The 18,006-nt window shown below is 43.6% G+C and overlaps 1 long non-coding RNA gene across 1 annotated transcript in view; it reads right to left on the bottom strand.

The window, feature by feature from the left end:
* LOC132818380 (uncharacterized) overlaps positions 1-16,814 on the bottom strand; it is a 126,265-nt gene extending 109,451 nt beyond the window's left edge. Inside the window, exon 1 of the long non-coding RNA XR_009644990.1 lies at positions 16,685-16,814. This is a non-coding gene — a long non-coding RNA (uncharacterized LOC132818380). The remainder of the gene's footprint in view (positions 1-16,684) is intronic.
* Positions 16,815-18,006: the final 1,192 nt, after the last annotated feature.

Below are 18,006 nucleotides of genomic sequence, written 5' to 3'. Positions count from 1 at the left end.
TATAAGTAGCAACATAGAGGAATAAAATTAAAAGTTACGTATTACTGTTGTTTTCAGTATAAGTAGAAAAACAATGAAATAAAGTTAAAAGTTAACAATTCAGTCCTTCCCAGTATTAAGTAAAAAAAAAGGTAAAAGTTCAACAGTCTTTAAGTGCACTCCCTGCAAGGACTCTGTCTACTCCACTTCAGCCCACTCTCTGGGATACCTTGACCTTCCTGCCCTGGACACTGTAGATGCCGGGGGACCTCCCTCACTGATACTTCGGGCTCACTCTAACCATGTTGGGCTCAGGACCATAGCCACTTCCACACGCCAAACCTCCAGACGACATTGTTCAGGACCACAGCCGCTGACACACTCCCCGCGATGCCATCATTGCTGTTGCCTCTCTCTCCAGAACTCAATAAGTGAAAAAAGACAAGAATGAGAAAGAAAAAAAGAATGTAGCAGCTTGGAGTGGACAGGACTACCATGCTGGTATCACCATCTTGAATAACTGACTCACCCTCCCCTCCCTGCTGCTGATCCCGCTCTCTCTCCTCCACGCATTAATTTAACAGCCTATTAACTTCTATAGAATCTAACATCTTAACTTGTATAGCTTAATGAAAGGAGCTACATTTAATGCCAATGTGAGAAAATCCAGGCTAACATGATGTCACCTGCAAATTGCTATTAATGGACAACTTTGCTCCTCCTAGTTAGCAAATCTCAATGAAACAGAATATTGTTTTGTTAGTACCATTTATCATTAGGAAATACATGAAAGCACTGAAATGACTTCAACAGAAAATTATACATTTATACAGAAATATTGTCTGCCAACCCCAACCTACTTTATCTCTCTCCTTGTTCTATCAATTGAGAACTAGCTCTCCAGTCCACTATGCCACATTCGTTAAATGCTCACTGCAAACTCATGCTCCATGGATAACCCATCCTAGCAGCACTTGTCTACTTGGACATGTGGATACATGATTCAAGAACAGGAGTAGGTCATTCAGCCTCTCACATCTGCTCCATAATAAGATTATGGCTGACCCAGTTGTGATTAAATTCCCCATTCTCATTTATTCTGAAAACCTTTGATTCGCTCCTCTAATAAGAATCAAACTACTTCCACTTTTAAAAAGATTCAATGACTCCACCTCCATCACGTTCTGAGGCACAGATACCCAAAGTTGAATGATCCTCTGGGAGAAAATTGCCCTCTTTGTCTCTATCCCAAAAAGGTAATCTCTAATTTTAAAACAGTGATCTCTCCCTTGTTCTGAATGCACTCATAAGCGAAAACATCATTTCCATATCCACTTCGAGCCATAGAAATGTACAGCACGGAAACAGACCCTTCAGTCTAATCCATCCATGCTGACCAGATATACCAACCCAATCTAGTCCCACCTGCCAGCATCCAGCCCATATCCTGCCAAACCCTTCCTATTCATATATGCATCTAGATGCCTTTTAAATGTTGCAATTGTACCAGCCTCCACCACTTCCTCTGGCAGCTCATTCCATACATGTACTACCCTCTGCGTGAAAACGTTGCCCCTTAAGTTTCTTTTATATCTTATCTCTCTCACCCTAAACCGATGCCCTCTAGATCTGGATGCACCCACCCCAGGGAAAATAGCCCCAAGCTGTTCAGCCTCTCATCATAGTTCAAATCTTTCAACCCAGCAATATCCTTATAAATCTTTTCTGAACTTTTTCAAGTACCACAACATCTTTCCGATAGGAAGGAGACCAGAATTGCACGTAAAATTCCAAAAATGTCATGTCCTGATGTCCTGTCATGTCCTGTATAGCCGCAACTAGACCTCCCAACCTTTGAGCCAGTTCTGTATCCAAATGGCGAGTTGTCCCTTTATTCAATGAGATCTAACCTTGCTAACCACTCTCCCATGGGGAACCTTGTCGAATATCTTACTGAAGTCCACATAGATCACATATACCACTCTGCCCTCATCAATCCTCTTTGTTACTTCTTCAAAAAAATCAATCAAGTTCAAGAGATATGATTGTCCACGCACAAAGCCATATTGACTATCCCTAATCAGTCCTTGCCTTTCCAAATACATGTACATCCTGTCCCTCAGGATTTCCTCCACCAATTTGCCCACCACCGACGTCAGGCTCACTGGTCTATAGTTCCCTGGCTTGTTCTTACCACCTTTCTTAAACAGTAGCATCACGTTAGCCAACCTCCAATCTTCCGGCACCTCACCTCATAGATGAGATAAATATTTCAGTAAGTGGCCCAGCAATCACTTCTCCAGCTTCCCACAGAGTTCTAGTGTACCTCTGATCAGGTCCTGGGGATTTATCCACCTTTATGTATTTCAAGACATCCAGCACTTCCTCCTCTGTAATATGGACATTTTGCAAGCTGTTACCATCTATTTCCCTATGTTCTATACTTCCATGTCCTTTTCCATGATAAATATTGATGCAAAATACTAACTTAGTATCCCCCCCCATTTTCTGCCCCTCCCCATAAATGCCACCTTGCTGATCTTTGAGGTGCTCTATTCTCTCCCTAGTTACCCTTTTGTCCTTATTGTATTTGTGAAAATCCTTTGGATTCGCCTTAACTCTATTTGCCAAAGCTATCTCATGTCCCCTTTTTGCCCTCCTGACTTCCCTCTTAAGCATACTCCTACTTCCTTTATACTCTTCTAAGGATTCAGTCGATCTATCCTGTCTATACCTGACATAAACTTCCTTCTTTTTCTTAACCAAACCCTCAATTTCTTTAGTCATCCAGCATTCCCTACACCTACCAATCTTTCCTTTCACCCTAACAGGAATATACTATTTGCAAGGCTTGTGAAGGTTTGTAGTTCAGGTTGAGGTTTAGGGTATAGGTTTGCTCGCTGAGCTGTAGGTTTGATATCCAGACGTTTCATTACCTGGCTAGGTAACATCATCAGTTGCGACCTCCAAATGAAGCCAAGCTGTTGTATCCTGCTTTCTATTTATATGTTTGTCCTGGATGGGGTTCCTGGGGTTTATGGTGATGTCATTTCCTGTTTGTTTTCTGAGGGGTTGATAGATAGTATCTAGATCTATGTGTTTGTTTATGGCATTGTGGTTGGAGTGCCAGGCCTCTAGGAATTCTCTGGCATGTCTTTGCTTAGCCTGTCTCAGGGACTGGCAGGAGACAACAGCTTCACTTCACTTGGAGGTCAACACTGATGATGTTACCTAGCCAGGTAATGAAACATTAGATTAGATTACTTACAGTGTGGAAACAGGCCCTTCGACCCAACAAGTCCACACCGACCCGCCGAAGCGCAACCCACCCATACCCCTACATTTACCCCTTACCTAACACTATGGACAATTTAGCATGGCCAATTCACCTGACCTGCACATCTTTGGACTGTGGGAGGAAACCGGAGTACCCGGAGGAAACCCACGCAGACACGGGGAGAACGTGCAAACTCCACACAGTCTGTCGCCTGAGTCGGGAATTGAACCCGGGTCTCAGGCGCTGTGAGGCAACAGTGCTAACTACTGTGCCACCGTGCCGCCCACAATCTGGATATCAAACCTACAGCTCAGCGAGCAAACCTACACCCTAAAGGAATATACTTTCTCTGGATCCTCATTATCTCATTTCTGAAGGCTTCCCATTTTCCAGCCATCCCTTTATCTGCGAACATTTGCCCCGAATCAGCCTTTGAAAGTTCTTGCTTAATACTGCCGAAATTGACCTTTCTCCAATTTAGAACTTTAACTTTTAGATTTGGTCTATCCTTTTCCATCACCATTTTAAAACTAATAGAATTATGGTCGCTGGCCCAAAAGTGCTCCCCCACTGACACCTCAGTCACCTGTCCTGCCTTATTTCCCAAGAGTAGGTCAGGTTTTGCACCTTCTCTGCTGAGTATATCCACATACTGAATCAGAAAATTTTCTTGTGCAAACTTAACAAATCCCTCTCCATCTAAACCGGTAACACAATGGCAGTCCCAGTCTACGTTTGGAAAGTTACAATTCCCTACTATAACCAACCTATTATTCTTACAGATGTCTGAAATCTCCTTACAAATTTGTTTCTCGATTTCCCTCTGACTGTTAGAGGGTCTATAATACAATCCCAATAAGGTGATCATCGTTTTCTTACTTCTCAGTCCACCACTTCATAAATACCATTGAGGATCTCATTTACTTCACTCTTTTAAACTTCAGTGAAAACAAGCCAACATTCTTTTATCTTTCCAGGTATCTGTTGGGCAAACTCTCTCTCTCTCTTTCTCTCTCTCTCTTCCACTTCCTGAATTAGGGCTATTATTGAAATTATTTTTTGTACCCTCTATAGTTATCTATCTAGAGTATCCCCATTTACTTCACATGGATGCATCTTGCCAATTAAAAGAAAGTTGAGGGGAAATTGTCACATTGATTCAAGACCTTTCATTGACAATAATAATGTTGCCATTATCATCCCTTCACTGTCTGATGCACTCCAAAGCTGAAAATTGACACCATTGTTTAGGCAAGTGGGGTCACATATAAAATATTGTGCAAAGTTATAGACATCATGATTCTGGTCAAAATATTGGAGATACAGAAGAGGGCACAATATGTGATTCTTCAACTTAATATCTGGAGAAGGGGTACAATTTTGATGAAGGATTTATAATAGTTTTAAATTCCTTGCAGCAAAGAAGGGGAGGGAGCTGATTAAAATGTTCAAAATAACCAAAAGCATATGATATCAGTGCAAGTCACCAGAGTCCAGAACCATTATATCGCAGCTACCTGACCACCCCAGGAAATCCCAAGAGCCAATCTTTTTTTTCTGCGAAGCTGTTCCAAGAATGATTTCTATTTGATCAATGTATATCTCGTTTACGAAAAACAAAAAAATCATGCAACTGAATGTGCACTCTGCTGATTGTAAATAAGCTGTGTTTCTTTTAAGGCAATCCATTGCACTCCATTATTAGAAGATCATGTCACAGACTGCATGGGTGGCTGCCTGATATCCAAGAGTGTTGTTGTCAATATTAGCTCATTACTTCATGAAGAAACTGGAAATGCAACCCATATGGTATGAGAAGGAGATGCATTTACCAATATGCAATCAGTAAGTTGGACAGATCAGATAGACCCTTCAACATATCCAAGAAACTGGAGGCAAAATCCCATGGTTTACCACTACAGCAAGTATGTTGCAGTATTGACTCCAGTGGAGGTTGTCAAAGGGCTACTGCCCTCATCTATCCCCTCCTTCATCTCAGCAGGTGACGGCAGACAGCATTTCAATTTATTTTATTTCTGTTCTTTAGGATGTTCAGGTGCTTGCTACTTATTTGGTGAACTTGGCAACCCTAAACAGTAGATTCAGATTTTTTTTTCGAGGAATTGTGGTGTGAAGAATGGCACATCTGCTTTGGAGCTCTTCTGAGTTTCCTTTGAAAATTCATGTGCACATAATCCCCTCAGTCTAACTTTCATGTGTGTTCTCTGATGAGTAGTTATTTACATTGGAGCACAGCAGAGGGGGAAGAAAACTGCTCCTCATTTTAAGCCCACAAGATATAAGATGTAGAAGCAGAATTAGGCCATTTGGCCAATTAAGTGTTCACCGCTATTCAATGAGATTATGGCCGCTCCAATAATTCTCTCTGCCACTCTCCTGCCTTTTCCACATAACTTTGATTCCCTTCGTATGCCAGAAGCTCCAAGAGTGTGTTTGTCAGGATTCATGGCATCTTGAATTTAAACAAGTGATATTGTGATATTCATTCCTGCTTGCAATGAACTTAAAGATTATTATAGTGATTTCCTGCTACATTGTCAATGCTACTAATAAAATCCCATTTTCACAAATAGTACCCCGCAAAGCTGTGATTACAGTGATTTTGTAAACATTACGTCAATTGTTCTCTTCTCCTTCCTTTTCACTAAAAAGGGATACATCAGGCCTACTGTGTCTTTAACCAAGGATCCAAATGTCAAGTAGTTTGTCAATTATGTCCTGCAAAAATAGCAACAGAGCTTATCGCCCTAAGCTCTCTTGTTCATTTCAGATGATGCAGTAACAGTTACAAACGTATTTAACAACATGCCTTGTTGATCAGATAATCAGTTTCTGAGAAATGTTGTCATGAAATGATGTTCCAATCCAGCTATCTCTTCATTACTCCTTAGCCACGTTGTACTGGGCCCAGTTCCCTCGGGCAAAATGAACTGCTTTAATTTAACCTTTATCAGGCAAGGTTTTTCTCTAAAACCACAATAATTTCCTCCTCTCTGAGGGGCAGAACTGCCCAATTGTATCTATCTGCCGTCCTGATTTAATTTGGTTGTTCCAAACTTTGTTGACATTTCAAAGTGGCACTCCTAAATTTTGTCTCATCTCAAAAGTTTTATTTAAATTGCAAGAGCTGCAGTCAAAAATATTTTAGTTGGTTCTAACTACAGTTTGTCCACAGAAGGATGCAGACTTTTTTTGTATCACTGTGCATCACTGACTGACCGAGTATTTTTTTTTGCCCATCCCCACTTGCCCTTGAGAAGGTCATGATCAGTGGCTTTCTTGAACCACTACAGTCCTTTTGCTGTAAGTAAATCCGCAATGCTATTAGGGTGGAATTTCCATCATTTTGATCCAGACGCACTGAAGGAACAGTGATATATTTCCAAATCAGGCTGGTGAGTGGTTTGGAAGGGAACTTGCGGGAGGCGAAGTTCCCATGAATCTGCTGCCCTTGTCCTTCTAGATTGTAGTGGTTGTGGATTTGGAAGGTGCTGTCTAAGGAGCCATGGTGAATTTCTGCAGTTAATCTTGTTGATAGTACACACTGCTGCTACTGAGCATCAGTCGTCAAAGGAGTGGATGTGGTGTCAATCAAATGGGCTGCTTAGTCCTGGATGGTGTCAAGTTTCTTGAGTGTTGTTGGGGCTGCACTCATCCAGACAAGTGGGGAGTATTCCACCTGTCTTAAAAGCAAAATATAGCAGATGCTGGAAATTTGAAATGAAACCATTCAAAACATTGATCCCTTCCCCTGTCTTAGCAGATGCGGTCAGATCTATTTGAGTTTTGCCAGCATTTTCTGCTTCTGTTACAGTCCTGACTTGCATCTTGGAGATTAGATTACTTACAGTTTGGAAACAGGCTTTTCGGCCCAACAAGTCCACACCGACCCACTGAAGCACAACCCACCCAGACCATTCCCCTTCACATAACACTACGGGTAATTTAGCATGGCCAATTCACCTGGCCTGCACACCTTTGGATTGTGGGAGGAAACCTGAGCACCTGGAGGAAACCCACACAGACACAGGTAGAATGTGCAAACACCACACAGTCAGTCACCTGAGATGAAAATTGAACCCGGGTCTCTAGCACTGTGAGGCAGCAGTGCTAACCATTGTGCCACTGTGCTGCTGGTGGACAGGATTGGGCGATCATGAGTTGAATAACATACTGCAGGATTCCTAACCTCTGGCCTGTAGCCCCTGTAATTACATGGCCATTCAAATTCAGTTTCTGGTCAATGGTAACTTCCAGAATGTTGATATGGGGGTTTCAGTGATTGTGATGCTATTCAATGTCAAAGGGCAATAGTTTGATTCTGTTTTGTTGGAGTTGGTCAATGCCTGGCATTTGTGTGGTGTGAGTGTTATTTGCCATTTGTCATCTCTCTCACTGCCATTTCAGTGAGTCCCTCTCTCACTGCACTTCCTTGAAGAAGCTCTCTTCCTCCCTCTACAAGGATTTCAGTGAGTCCCTCTCTCACTGCACACCCCAGGTCATCTCCTCTGCCCAGAAGCTCTTGATCTCCAGCATTTGTCATCCCATGCCTAGATGTGGTGGACATGGACTTTTTCAGTATCTGGGATGATGCAAATGGTGCTAGACATTGCAATCATCAGCAAACCACCCCACCTCTGACCACTTGATTAAAGGCAGCTCATTGATGAATTAGCTATGGGTGGATGGTGCTAGATTACTACCCTGAGGAACTCCTTCAGAGATGTCCTTTAGATTTCTGACCTCCAACAGGCGCAATCATCTTTCTACGTCCTCGTTATGGACCTAAACAGTGAAGAATTTCCCCATTGACTCCTATTGACTCTAGTTTTACATGCGCTTCTTGATGTCACACTTTGCAATGATATTCTGCCCCATCATGGTACTCTTCTTAGTTGTCTGACACAGAACATGTCTCCAGCAAGTTGCCCTCCAATGAGCTGGAACTATGCTTTCCCCTTCCTTATTATATCCTCTCCATGCCCACTGCCCCACCCTGTGGAGATCCTGCCTCTTACATCAAACTCTAACAGCACCCATATCTGCAGTGATGACTGTGAATGTCAGATCTCAGCTGCATGAATGGGACATTGAGCTATTGGTGCAGGTGACCAATCATCCCGGATCTTCCAACACATTTCTGGAATGTTTTGGCTTGATGTTCTGTGGCCTGGCTATGGGATCCCTGGAGCACTATTTGTCTTGAAATTCCCAGGGCAGTGATGGAAGAGTTTGCTCAAGGTCTCCTCTTACTGCTACCCAATCACTGTTGGTGCCAATACATGCCCAGTCCAGGGCTAGCAATGACAGAATGCACAGCCACAGCCAGAAAGGAGCAGCAGCACTCATGGCTGGTACAAATGTCCTTGGACATGGCCGGGGTGGGCTTCCACAAATTTCTGACCCATACACTGCAAGATAGGTAACTGCGCCTCCTCCACAATAACACTGAACATTGGAGCACCCTCCTCCTCCCCCCCAAGGATGTGGCCTCAGTCCCCTACTGTACACCCTGTACACCCATGACTGTGTTGCCAACTTCCAAGTGAACGATATCTACAAGTTCGCTGACAACACAACTATGTAGGACAAATATCGAACAATGACAAGTCAAGATACAGAAAGGAGATAGAGGGCTTGGTGATGTGGTGCAATGAGAACAACCTCTCTCGTAACGTTAGCAAAACTAAAGAACTGATCATTGACTTCAGAAAGCAAGGAGGCAAACATACCCCCATCTACATCAATGAAACTGAGACTGAGAGCGTGGAGAGCATCCTCGGAGTGACAATAACTGACAACCTGTCCTGGACCTCCCATATAGATGCAATGGTCAAGAAGGCACAACAATGCCTCTTCTTCCTCAGACAGCTCAGGAAATTTGGCATGTCTGTAAGGACACTCACCAATTTTTGCAGATGTACCAATTAAAGCATACTGTCTGGGTGCATAATGGCCTGGTTTGGCAACTGCTCTGTCCAGGACAGTAACAAATGAAAGAAGGTTGTATGCACAGCCCAGACCATCACGAAAGCCAACCTTCCATCCATGGACTCCATTTACATGGATCGCTGCTACAGAAAGGCCACCAACATCATCAAAGACCCATTGCACCCTGGTAATGATCTCCTACAACCACTACCATCAGGTGGAAAACACAGAAACCTGAACACATGCCCCAGCAAGTTCAGGAAGAGCTTCTTCCTGGCTGTTATTACACTGGTGAGTAGACTCTCTAGCCTCAAATAAGGCTGATCTTGATAACATTGACCTCGCCTAAAGTGTGTCCAATGCAATGTAAACTTTTTGATCTCTACATCCTTGCTTACTATGATCTGCCTATGCTGCCCGTAAACAAAGCTTTTCGCTGTACTTCGGTACACGTGACAATAAAGAAATCAATCAATCATAGCTTCCAGGCGTAGATGGATGTTTCTGGTGGATGGAGGCAGTGCAGGATGTTGGCATCAGTGGCACTCAGACCTGACAATCCCCCTCAATAGTGAATGGTCAGACATAGGTCAGTGGAGGTCTCTGGCAGTGGAGGGGTGGGTTGGGTTTGGTACCAGAGTGAAGGTGGAGGAGTTGTGATAGGCCCATGGAGGACATTGGCGATCTAGAATGGGTTGATGGAGTAAGGTTCGTGGGGAAGGCAAGCAGGGCTCCTGGAGACCTGAAGTTGGGCAGAGTGGTGGATGCCCTGAAAAGCTGGGGGTGGGGGGTAAACCAAGCAGGCTGCTCTACAGTCCCACCGGCAACTCCTCCTTTCTTATGTCTTGTTAGCCCCCCAATGCCCCACCAAAGCCCCTGCTCTTCAGATCTTGTCAACAGCCATCTTGCAAACCCACCTGTAGCACCTCCAACAGAGTTAGTCACCATGTTGGTGACGGGATAAGTATGAAATAGAATTTGGAGATATGTTCACTGACCTTGACCACTCACGTAAGTTTATCTGAACCTTGGAACCCTGTCTTTAATCTGTTGTCTCTTTCACTTCACTCATGGTGTCTTTGAGAGGTGCAAGCTATAGCTGTAATTGATTTGATTTGATTTATTACAGTCATGTGTACTGAAGTACAGTGAAAAGTGTTGTCTTATATGCTTTACAGGCAGATCATACTATACATGTGCATCAGGGTAACAGAACAGAGTGTAGGATACAATGGTACAGCTTCCAAGAAGGTGCAGAGAGAGATCAACATTAACATTAAAGAGGTCCATTCAAAAGTCTGTTCATACATGCACACAAACCTTTATATCTTCTGCCCAAGGCAAGAAGGGGAAGAGAGTATAACTGAGTGGGAGGGGTCTTTGATTATGTTGGTCGTTTTCCTGATGCAGTGGGAAGTACAGATGGAATCAATGGATGGAAGGCTGGTTTGCGTGATGGACTGCACTGTGTTCATGATTCTCTGCAGAATCTCTCGGTTTTGGGAAGAGCAGTTGCCAAACCACACCGTGATGCATTCAGGCAGGATGCTTTCTATGGTGCATCTATAAAAATTTGTCAAAGTCTTTATGGACATACTGAATTTCCTTAGCCTCCTGAGGAAGTAGATACGTTGTTGTCCTTTCTTGACCAGTGCCAACATGTGTGGACTAGCATAAATTTTTCATGTAGACAGAGATGATACTTGTCTCACACACAGATGCTGAGCAGCAGCATGCTAAGCACTGACTGCACTATTATTGTGGAAATGAGCAGGCCGCAAAACCCGTTTGTGCTTCTGGCAGTACTTTAAAAGGAAATGGGATTAATTGTGCATTGTGATTCCTGCATTGGCACTGAACATTTAGCCTTCTACTCTCAGGTCTCCACATCACTCTCCTCCATTTATGAATGAAACTATAAAAACCTTTTCTCCTTATTTCTTCTATTTCCACTGGAAATTTACTACACAGAAAGGCCTGCTACTTTACTCATTTTGAAGCTGCTGACGATCTAATCACCTTCTTATCTCTGTATTTGTCACACACTTGCTTATTCCCCATGAGAATTTATTTATTGCCTCTGGCATATTGGCACACATTTCTCCTGTGATTACTGATGAAAAGAACTCCAACAAACCCTCATCTTTCAGATTATCCCTTTTATCCCAGTGTGGTCCTTTACGTTCTTTCATGTTCTATTTGTTACAAATGTTACCACCAAACCCTTCTTACTCCCTCTGTTACTTGCATCAATTTGCTGTTTCTGTTGTTCCTTACGTTCTTGCTTTCCATGCTATTAACTCTGTTTCCCTGGGAGTAAACTATCTTCTGATTGCTATCTTCACTGTAATCAATTAATGCAGATGTTTTATTCTTGCCTTGCACATAAGCTTTCAGTTTTGCTAAAGTCACAAAGAAGCTTAAGAATCTCAGTAGTTCAATAGCAGGGGCATGGTCATATGTTAATATAGCAGTTTCTTTCTGCCATAATTTAAATGCTGCACTTCCCCACCTATACTGCTCACACTCACAGGTTGGGCTAAAATCGAGGCTGCAAAATTTGAAATCTAGAATGTGCACCATGTGTATGATATAGTCTATCTGCTATACAAAGTCATCTCTTTGAGGTGGTCTCAATACTGTTATAACTGGCAAATGCCATGTCTTATCACTGCAAATGACAGTAGAAGAAAATTCTTATGAATGTGTTGCTGAAGGACAGCCAAAAGTGCATTTATATTGGATTGTCTGATGCATTTTGTCCATTGGTTTCTGTCCAAAAATGGGTGTTATGAACAACAAACCAGCAAGGACTATTGAACAAAACCCTTATATCAATTTCCAAAAGACCCTCAAGGCTTAGATTGCAACAGTCCAACTTTGTCAAGGTATTGCACTCTTTACATCGACTGGAAGTTCTTCAGCTTCCTCAGGTTCTGTGACTAGGAGAAAGTGAGGACTGCAGATGCTGGAGAGTCTGAGTCAAAAAGTGTGGTGCTGGAAAAGCACAGCAGATCAGGCGGCATCCGAGGGGCAGGAGAATCGACGCTTCGGGCATAAGCCCTTCATCAGGAATCAGATTCTGCGAAGTTGGCAATACACCAAACAGTACAGAACAATCTTGTAACTTACTTTTGAACAAATTGACAAGTTTTTTATGAAGAACATTAATAGTGTGGATCTTCAACAAAATCTCTACATAAATGTGCAAAACTGAAGAAAAGAAATCCAGAATATATGGAAATAAATGATTGCAGATGCTGGTAATCTAAAATAAAAACAGGAAGTGCTGGAGAAATTCAGCAGGATTGGCAATATCTGTGGAGAGAGAGACACACACGCAGAGTTAACACGTAGTTTGAATCTAATATGACTCTTCTTCAGAACTCAAGAGGGATCTTCTGACGAAGTCATATTAGGCTTGAAACCTTACCTATGTTTCTCTCTCCACAAATGTGCCAGATCTGCTAAGTTTTTCCAACACTTTGTCTTATTCGAGACAGTATCATTATAAGGCAAAGAAGCTATAAACTATTTTTCACAACATTCTGTGTGGTTACATATTGTGCTTTTATGAACATTCATCTAGCGCAGAGTTGAGCCAAAGGATAAAGGTTTGATTCTAATATGTCTTTTAAAAACGTTTGGATTTAATTGCTAAATTGAGTTGTGTCCTTGAGCACACACACAATTTGTCAAGAAATCAACATGAATCTTTTTTACAGTACAAATGTTGTTTTCCCTTTACATTGGCTATTCTTGTGAATTGACCTGCATGCAAGATGAAAATCTTCAACAAAATTACAGTTGAAACTTTTAATGAAAATGATCAAGTACAGAAAATGCTGGAATTACTCAGAAAGTCAGGCAGTATCTATGGAGTTAATGGTGGTATTTAAGATAGGAGAAAGTGAGGACTGCAGATGCTGGAGATCAGAGCTGAAAATATGTTGCTGGAAAAGCGCAGCAGGTCAGGCAGCATTCAAGGAGCATGAAAATCGACGTTTCGAAACGTCGATTTTCCTGCTCCTTGGATGCTGCCTGACCTGCTGCGCTTTTCCAGCAACACATTTTCAGCTCTGGTTATTTAAAATAACCCACCAAAGTGGATTTTGTGGTGGAGAGGTTCATAGAATGGATTTGGAACAGTTGAGTAGAAACCAGGGTGGTGTACAGTGATGGTTAATAAAATAAAATGCCCAGTAGAAAGGTAGTAAGGCAATAAACTTGAGTCAGTGTAACGTGTTTAGGTAGTTATGAAAGGTATTAATATTTATTTCTGTGCTGCTAAATATATTGCATTTTCCTTTCGGAACTAAAGAGTGGCAAGAAGAGATAATAGGCCATCAGACACCAGCTAAGTCAAAACTGGCAGATCAAAGGCCTGTTGCCATTTCATTGCCATCTTCCACAGGACGATGAGACAAATTCACAACATTAAAAGGACAGTGCTCAGAGCGGGAGGGCCTGATGGTACAGTCTGAGGGACAGTGCTCAGAGGGGGAAGGCCTGATGGTACAGTCTGAGGGACAGTGCTCAGAGGGGGAAGTCCCTGATGGTACAGTCTGAGGGACAGTGCTCAGAGGGGGAAGTCCCTGATGGTATAGTCTGAGGGACAGTGCTCAGAAGGGGAGGGCCTGATGGTACGGCCTGAGGAACATTGTTCAGAGAGGGTTGGCCTGACGGTACAGTCTGAGGGACAGTGCTCAGAGGGAGATGGTCTGATGGTACAATCTAAGGGACAGTACTCAGAGAGGGAGGACCTGATGGTACAATCTGAGGGACAGTACTCAGAGAGGGAGGACCTGATGGTACAGTCTGAGGGACAGTGCTCAAAGGGGGAGGGCCTGATGGTAAAGTCTGAGGGACAGTGCTCAGAGGGGGGAGGGCCTGATGGTACAGTCTGAGGGTCAGTGCTCAGAGTTGGGGGGGTTGTGCCTGATGGTATGGTCTGAGGGACAGTGCTCAGAGCAGGAGGGCCTGATGGTACAGTCTGAGGGACAGAGATCAGCGGGGGGGAGGGCCTGATGGTGCAGTCTGAGGGACAGGGCTCAGAGAGGGAGGACCCTGATGGCACAGTCCAAGGGACAGTGCTCAGAGGGGGGACGGCCTGGTGGTACAGTCTGAGGGACAGTGCTCTGAGGGGGAGGGCCTGATGGTATGGTCTGAGGGACAGTGCTCAGAGGGGGAGGGCCTGTTTGTACAGTCTGAGGGACAATTCTCAGAGGGGGAGGGCCTGATGGTACAGTTTGAGGGACAGTGCTCAGAGGGGGGAGGACCTGATGGTACAGTCTGAGGAACAATGTTCAGAAGGGGGAGGGTGGAGAGGAAGGGTCTCATGGCACATTCTGAGTGAAACAGATTGGGTAATCAATTCTGGGCACAGCAGCTATTACTTCACCAACTTAGCCTCAGGACAGCATAATGTTGTCATCATTGAAGCCTGGGCTGTGAGAAATATATCAAATCACAGAAATGATCCAAGGGCAACATAACATTTCATAATTGAACATAATCACCAGCTTTCCTTATTGAGTAACCCCTGATATGGAACTCGCCAAATGCTGTTCCTCATACAAATGTTATACCTCAGCCTTCATTATGCTCTAATGGAGATCACAATGTTGGACACACAGACACATGTAGAGCTGAGACAGACATCAGGGTAGTGAGAAGGAAGAAGACGAACAAAAAAGACCTGAACCAGCAAAAGAAAATCATGGAAAGAAATGTTAGCTGCAGAGTGCCAAGTCAAAGGATGGTGACATCAGAGTCAGAAGTCTTGAGCTTCTTGTCACCTGTCTTTTCAATTCCTCACCTTGCTCCTGTCAAGTGGAAATGCACCTTCCCTCCAAGTGAAGCTCCTGAGCAATAGGTCTGGGTCTGTCTGGATCCAAATATTCTACATATTGTCATGTTCAATAAAGCCTGTTGCTATTCACTCACAAGAATATAAAGGTAAAGTCACCATTACAGAGAGGAGAGCTGGCAGTGAGTGTAATCTAACCGCACAACCCAGATGGCCTCCTTCTTCAAGGACCGCAGATTCCCCCCAGACGTGATCGACGATGCCCTCCACCGCATCTCCTCCACTTCCCGCTCCTCCGCCCTTGAGCCCCGCTCCTCCAACCGCCACCAAGACAGAACCCCACTGGTTCTCACCTACCACCCCACCAACCTGCGCATACAACGTATTATCCGCCGCCATTTCCGCCACCTCCAAACGGACCCCACCACCAAGGATATATTTCCCTCCCCTCCCCTATCAGCGTTCCGCAAGGACCACTCCCTTCGTGACTCCCTTGTCAGATCCACACCCCCCACCAACCCAACCTCCACCCCCGGCACCTTCCCCTGCAACCGCAGGAAATGTAAAACTTGCGCCCACACCTCCACACTCACTTCCCTCCAAGGCCCCAAGGGATCCTTCCATATCCGCCACAAGTTCACCTGTACCTCCACACACATCATCTATTGCATCCGCTGCACCCGATGTGGCCTCCTCTATATTGGTGAGACAGGCCGCTTACTTGCGGAACGCTTCAGAGAACACCTCTGGGCCGCCCGAACCAACCAACCCAATCACCCCGTGGCTCAACACTTTAACTCCCCCTCCCACTCCACCGAGGACATGCAGGTCCTTGGACTCCTCCACCGGCAGAACACAACTACACGACGGCTGGAGGAGGAGCGCCTCATCTTCCGCCTGGGAACCCTCCAACCACAAGGTATGAATTCAGATTTCTCCAGCTTCCTCATTTCCCCTCCCCCCACCTTGTCTCAGTCGGTTCCCTCAACTCAGCACCGCCCTCCTAACCTGCAATCCTCTTCCTGACCTCTCCGCCCCCACCCCACTCCGGCCTATCACCCTCACCTTGACCTCCTTCCACCTATCCCACCTCCATCGCCCCTCCCCCTAGTCCCTCCTCCCTACCTTTTATCTCAGCCTGCTTGGCTCTCTCTCTCTTATTCCTGATGAAGGGCTTATGCTCGAAACGTCGAATTCTCTATTCCTGAGATGCTGCCTGGCCTGCTGTGCTTTGACCAGCAACACATTTGCAGCTGTGATCTCCAGCATCTGCAGACCTCATTTTTTACTCGAATAATCTAAAGGTCACTACACCTCAGACTTATGACAAGGTTGAGAAAACAAGGGGTTCATGGTAACCACAGCTAGTACAAGAATTGTACACTGTTAGCGTCACTCTGCATTACAAACCCACTGTCCAGCAACTGAGCTAACTGACCCCTATAAGTGTGTAGAAACTGCAGTTTCTACTGACCTTTCTGTCCTTGCTAGCTTGTTCCAACTAAAGGAACAGCACCTAATTTTTCAACTCAACAATTCATAGCTTTCTCTACTCAATAATAAACTTTACAATTTTAAATCATAACCACTGTCTTTATTTGGTTTGGATTTTATTTTATTTCTTATTTCTACATGTTGCATTCAAATGATTGCTATTCACACTTCACCTGAATACATCTCCAGTTCTTTACTATACTCATTATCATTTTCTTTCCCTTTCGTACCATGAAGAATTTTGCCAGTTAATATTCTTTCCTTCCACCCGATCAGAAATCCTCTCTTTGATTTTGTTTCCCATGATCCCTCTTTGCTTCTGTGAAACCTGATATCATTCCTCTGTTCTGATGAAAGATCATTGCTCTGAAATATTAACTCTCTCTCTTCACAGAAGATATCTGAGCTGTTGATCATTTCCAGCATTCTGAATTTTTATTTCAGACTTCCAGCCTCTGCAGAATGTTGTTTTGTAGACAAACAATTATGTGAGATAGGTCTGAATTTATATATATTAAAATATCTTTCTCCTTTGTTCAGTGACACCTTTGATCTTTAATCTCCTTCACTCTCTAACCTTCCCCTGACTTTCCTGTCTGTTCCAGTTGCTGCCCTCCACTTTTTCTACAATATAAAAGCCATCTTCAGTTCTGGTCATCAGAGTCTCTCCATAACAATTACCAAATCTGTTAAGTTTCTCCAGCATTCTCTGATTATATTTCAGATTTGCCGCGTCCACACTGTTTTGCTTTTGTTTTAGGATAGGCCAAGAAGATGCCAGTTTTAATCTCTACTTTGAAACAAAAAACTGTAATTGCTGGAGAAACTCAGCAGATCTGGCAACATCTGTGGGAAGAACGCAGAGTTAACATTTTGAATCTGGTGACCTGTCATCAGAACGCAGGACTTGAAATGTTAACTCTGCTTTCTTCCCATAGATGTTGCCAGACCTGCTGAGTTTCTCCAGCAGTTCCTATATTTGTTTCAGATCTTCAGCATCTGCAGTTCTTCGTTCCATTTTAGTTGATGCAATAACCAAGACAACCAATCAGCATTTTCCTTTATCAATTATTCAGCAATGTGCTTCTTTAAAGTGCATTTAAGTGGATCCTAGCTGATGACAGAGTTAGCTATAACCTGATACTGCCAATAGACTGAGTGTTTAGTAATTTAGACTGGAAGAGTGTCCAGTCGGGCAAGAAAGCAAAGACTGTTCACCAACCCTGGAGCTGTAATCCCAACTAGTGAGAAAAATTCAGAACGAAGCAAAGTGGACAAAATTGACTTCAGAAATAGATATGAGCACAGGCATCTCTCATTGAGAAACTGACCAAAGCAAATCTATTTATGTGTATAATACTAACTGCTTGCAGAAATTCACACGCACATTCAAATAGACTTTCAATTTACAGTTTAATTTCTGACCGGTTTACAAAGAATAACTCCAATGCCAAAGCAAAACACCATTTTAACACAAACATACTCTTGACAGTGT

The sequence above is a fragment of the Hemiscyllium ocellatum genome, chromosome 1 (genome assembly GCF_020745735.1).
Source record: "Hemiscyllium ocellatum isolate sHemOce1 chromosome 1, sHemOce1.pat.X.cur, whole genome shotgun sequence".
Lineage (NCBI taxonomy): Eukaryota > Metazoa > Chordata > Chondrichthyes > Orectolobiformes > Hemiscylliidae > Hemiscyllium > Hemiscyllium ocellatum.
This window is presented reverse-complemented; position numbering and strand designations above follow the sequence as displayed.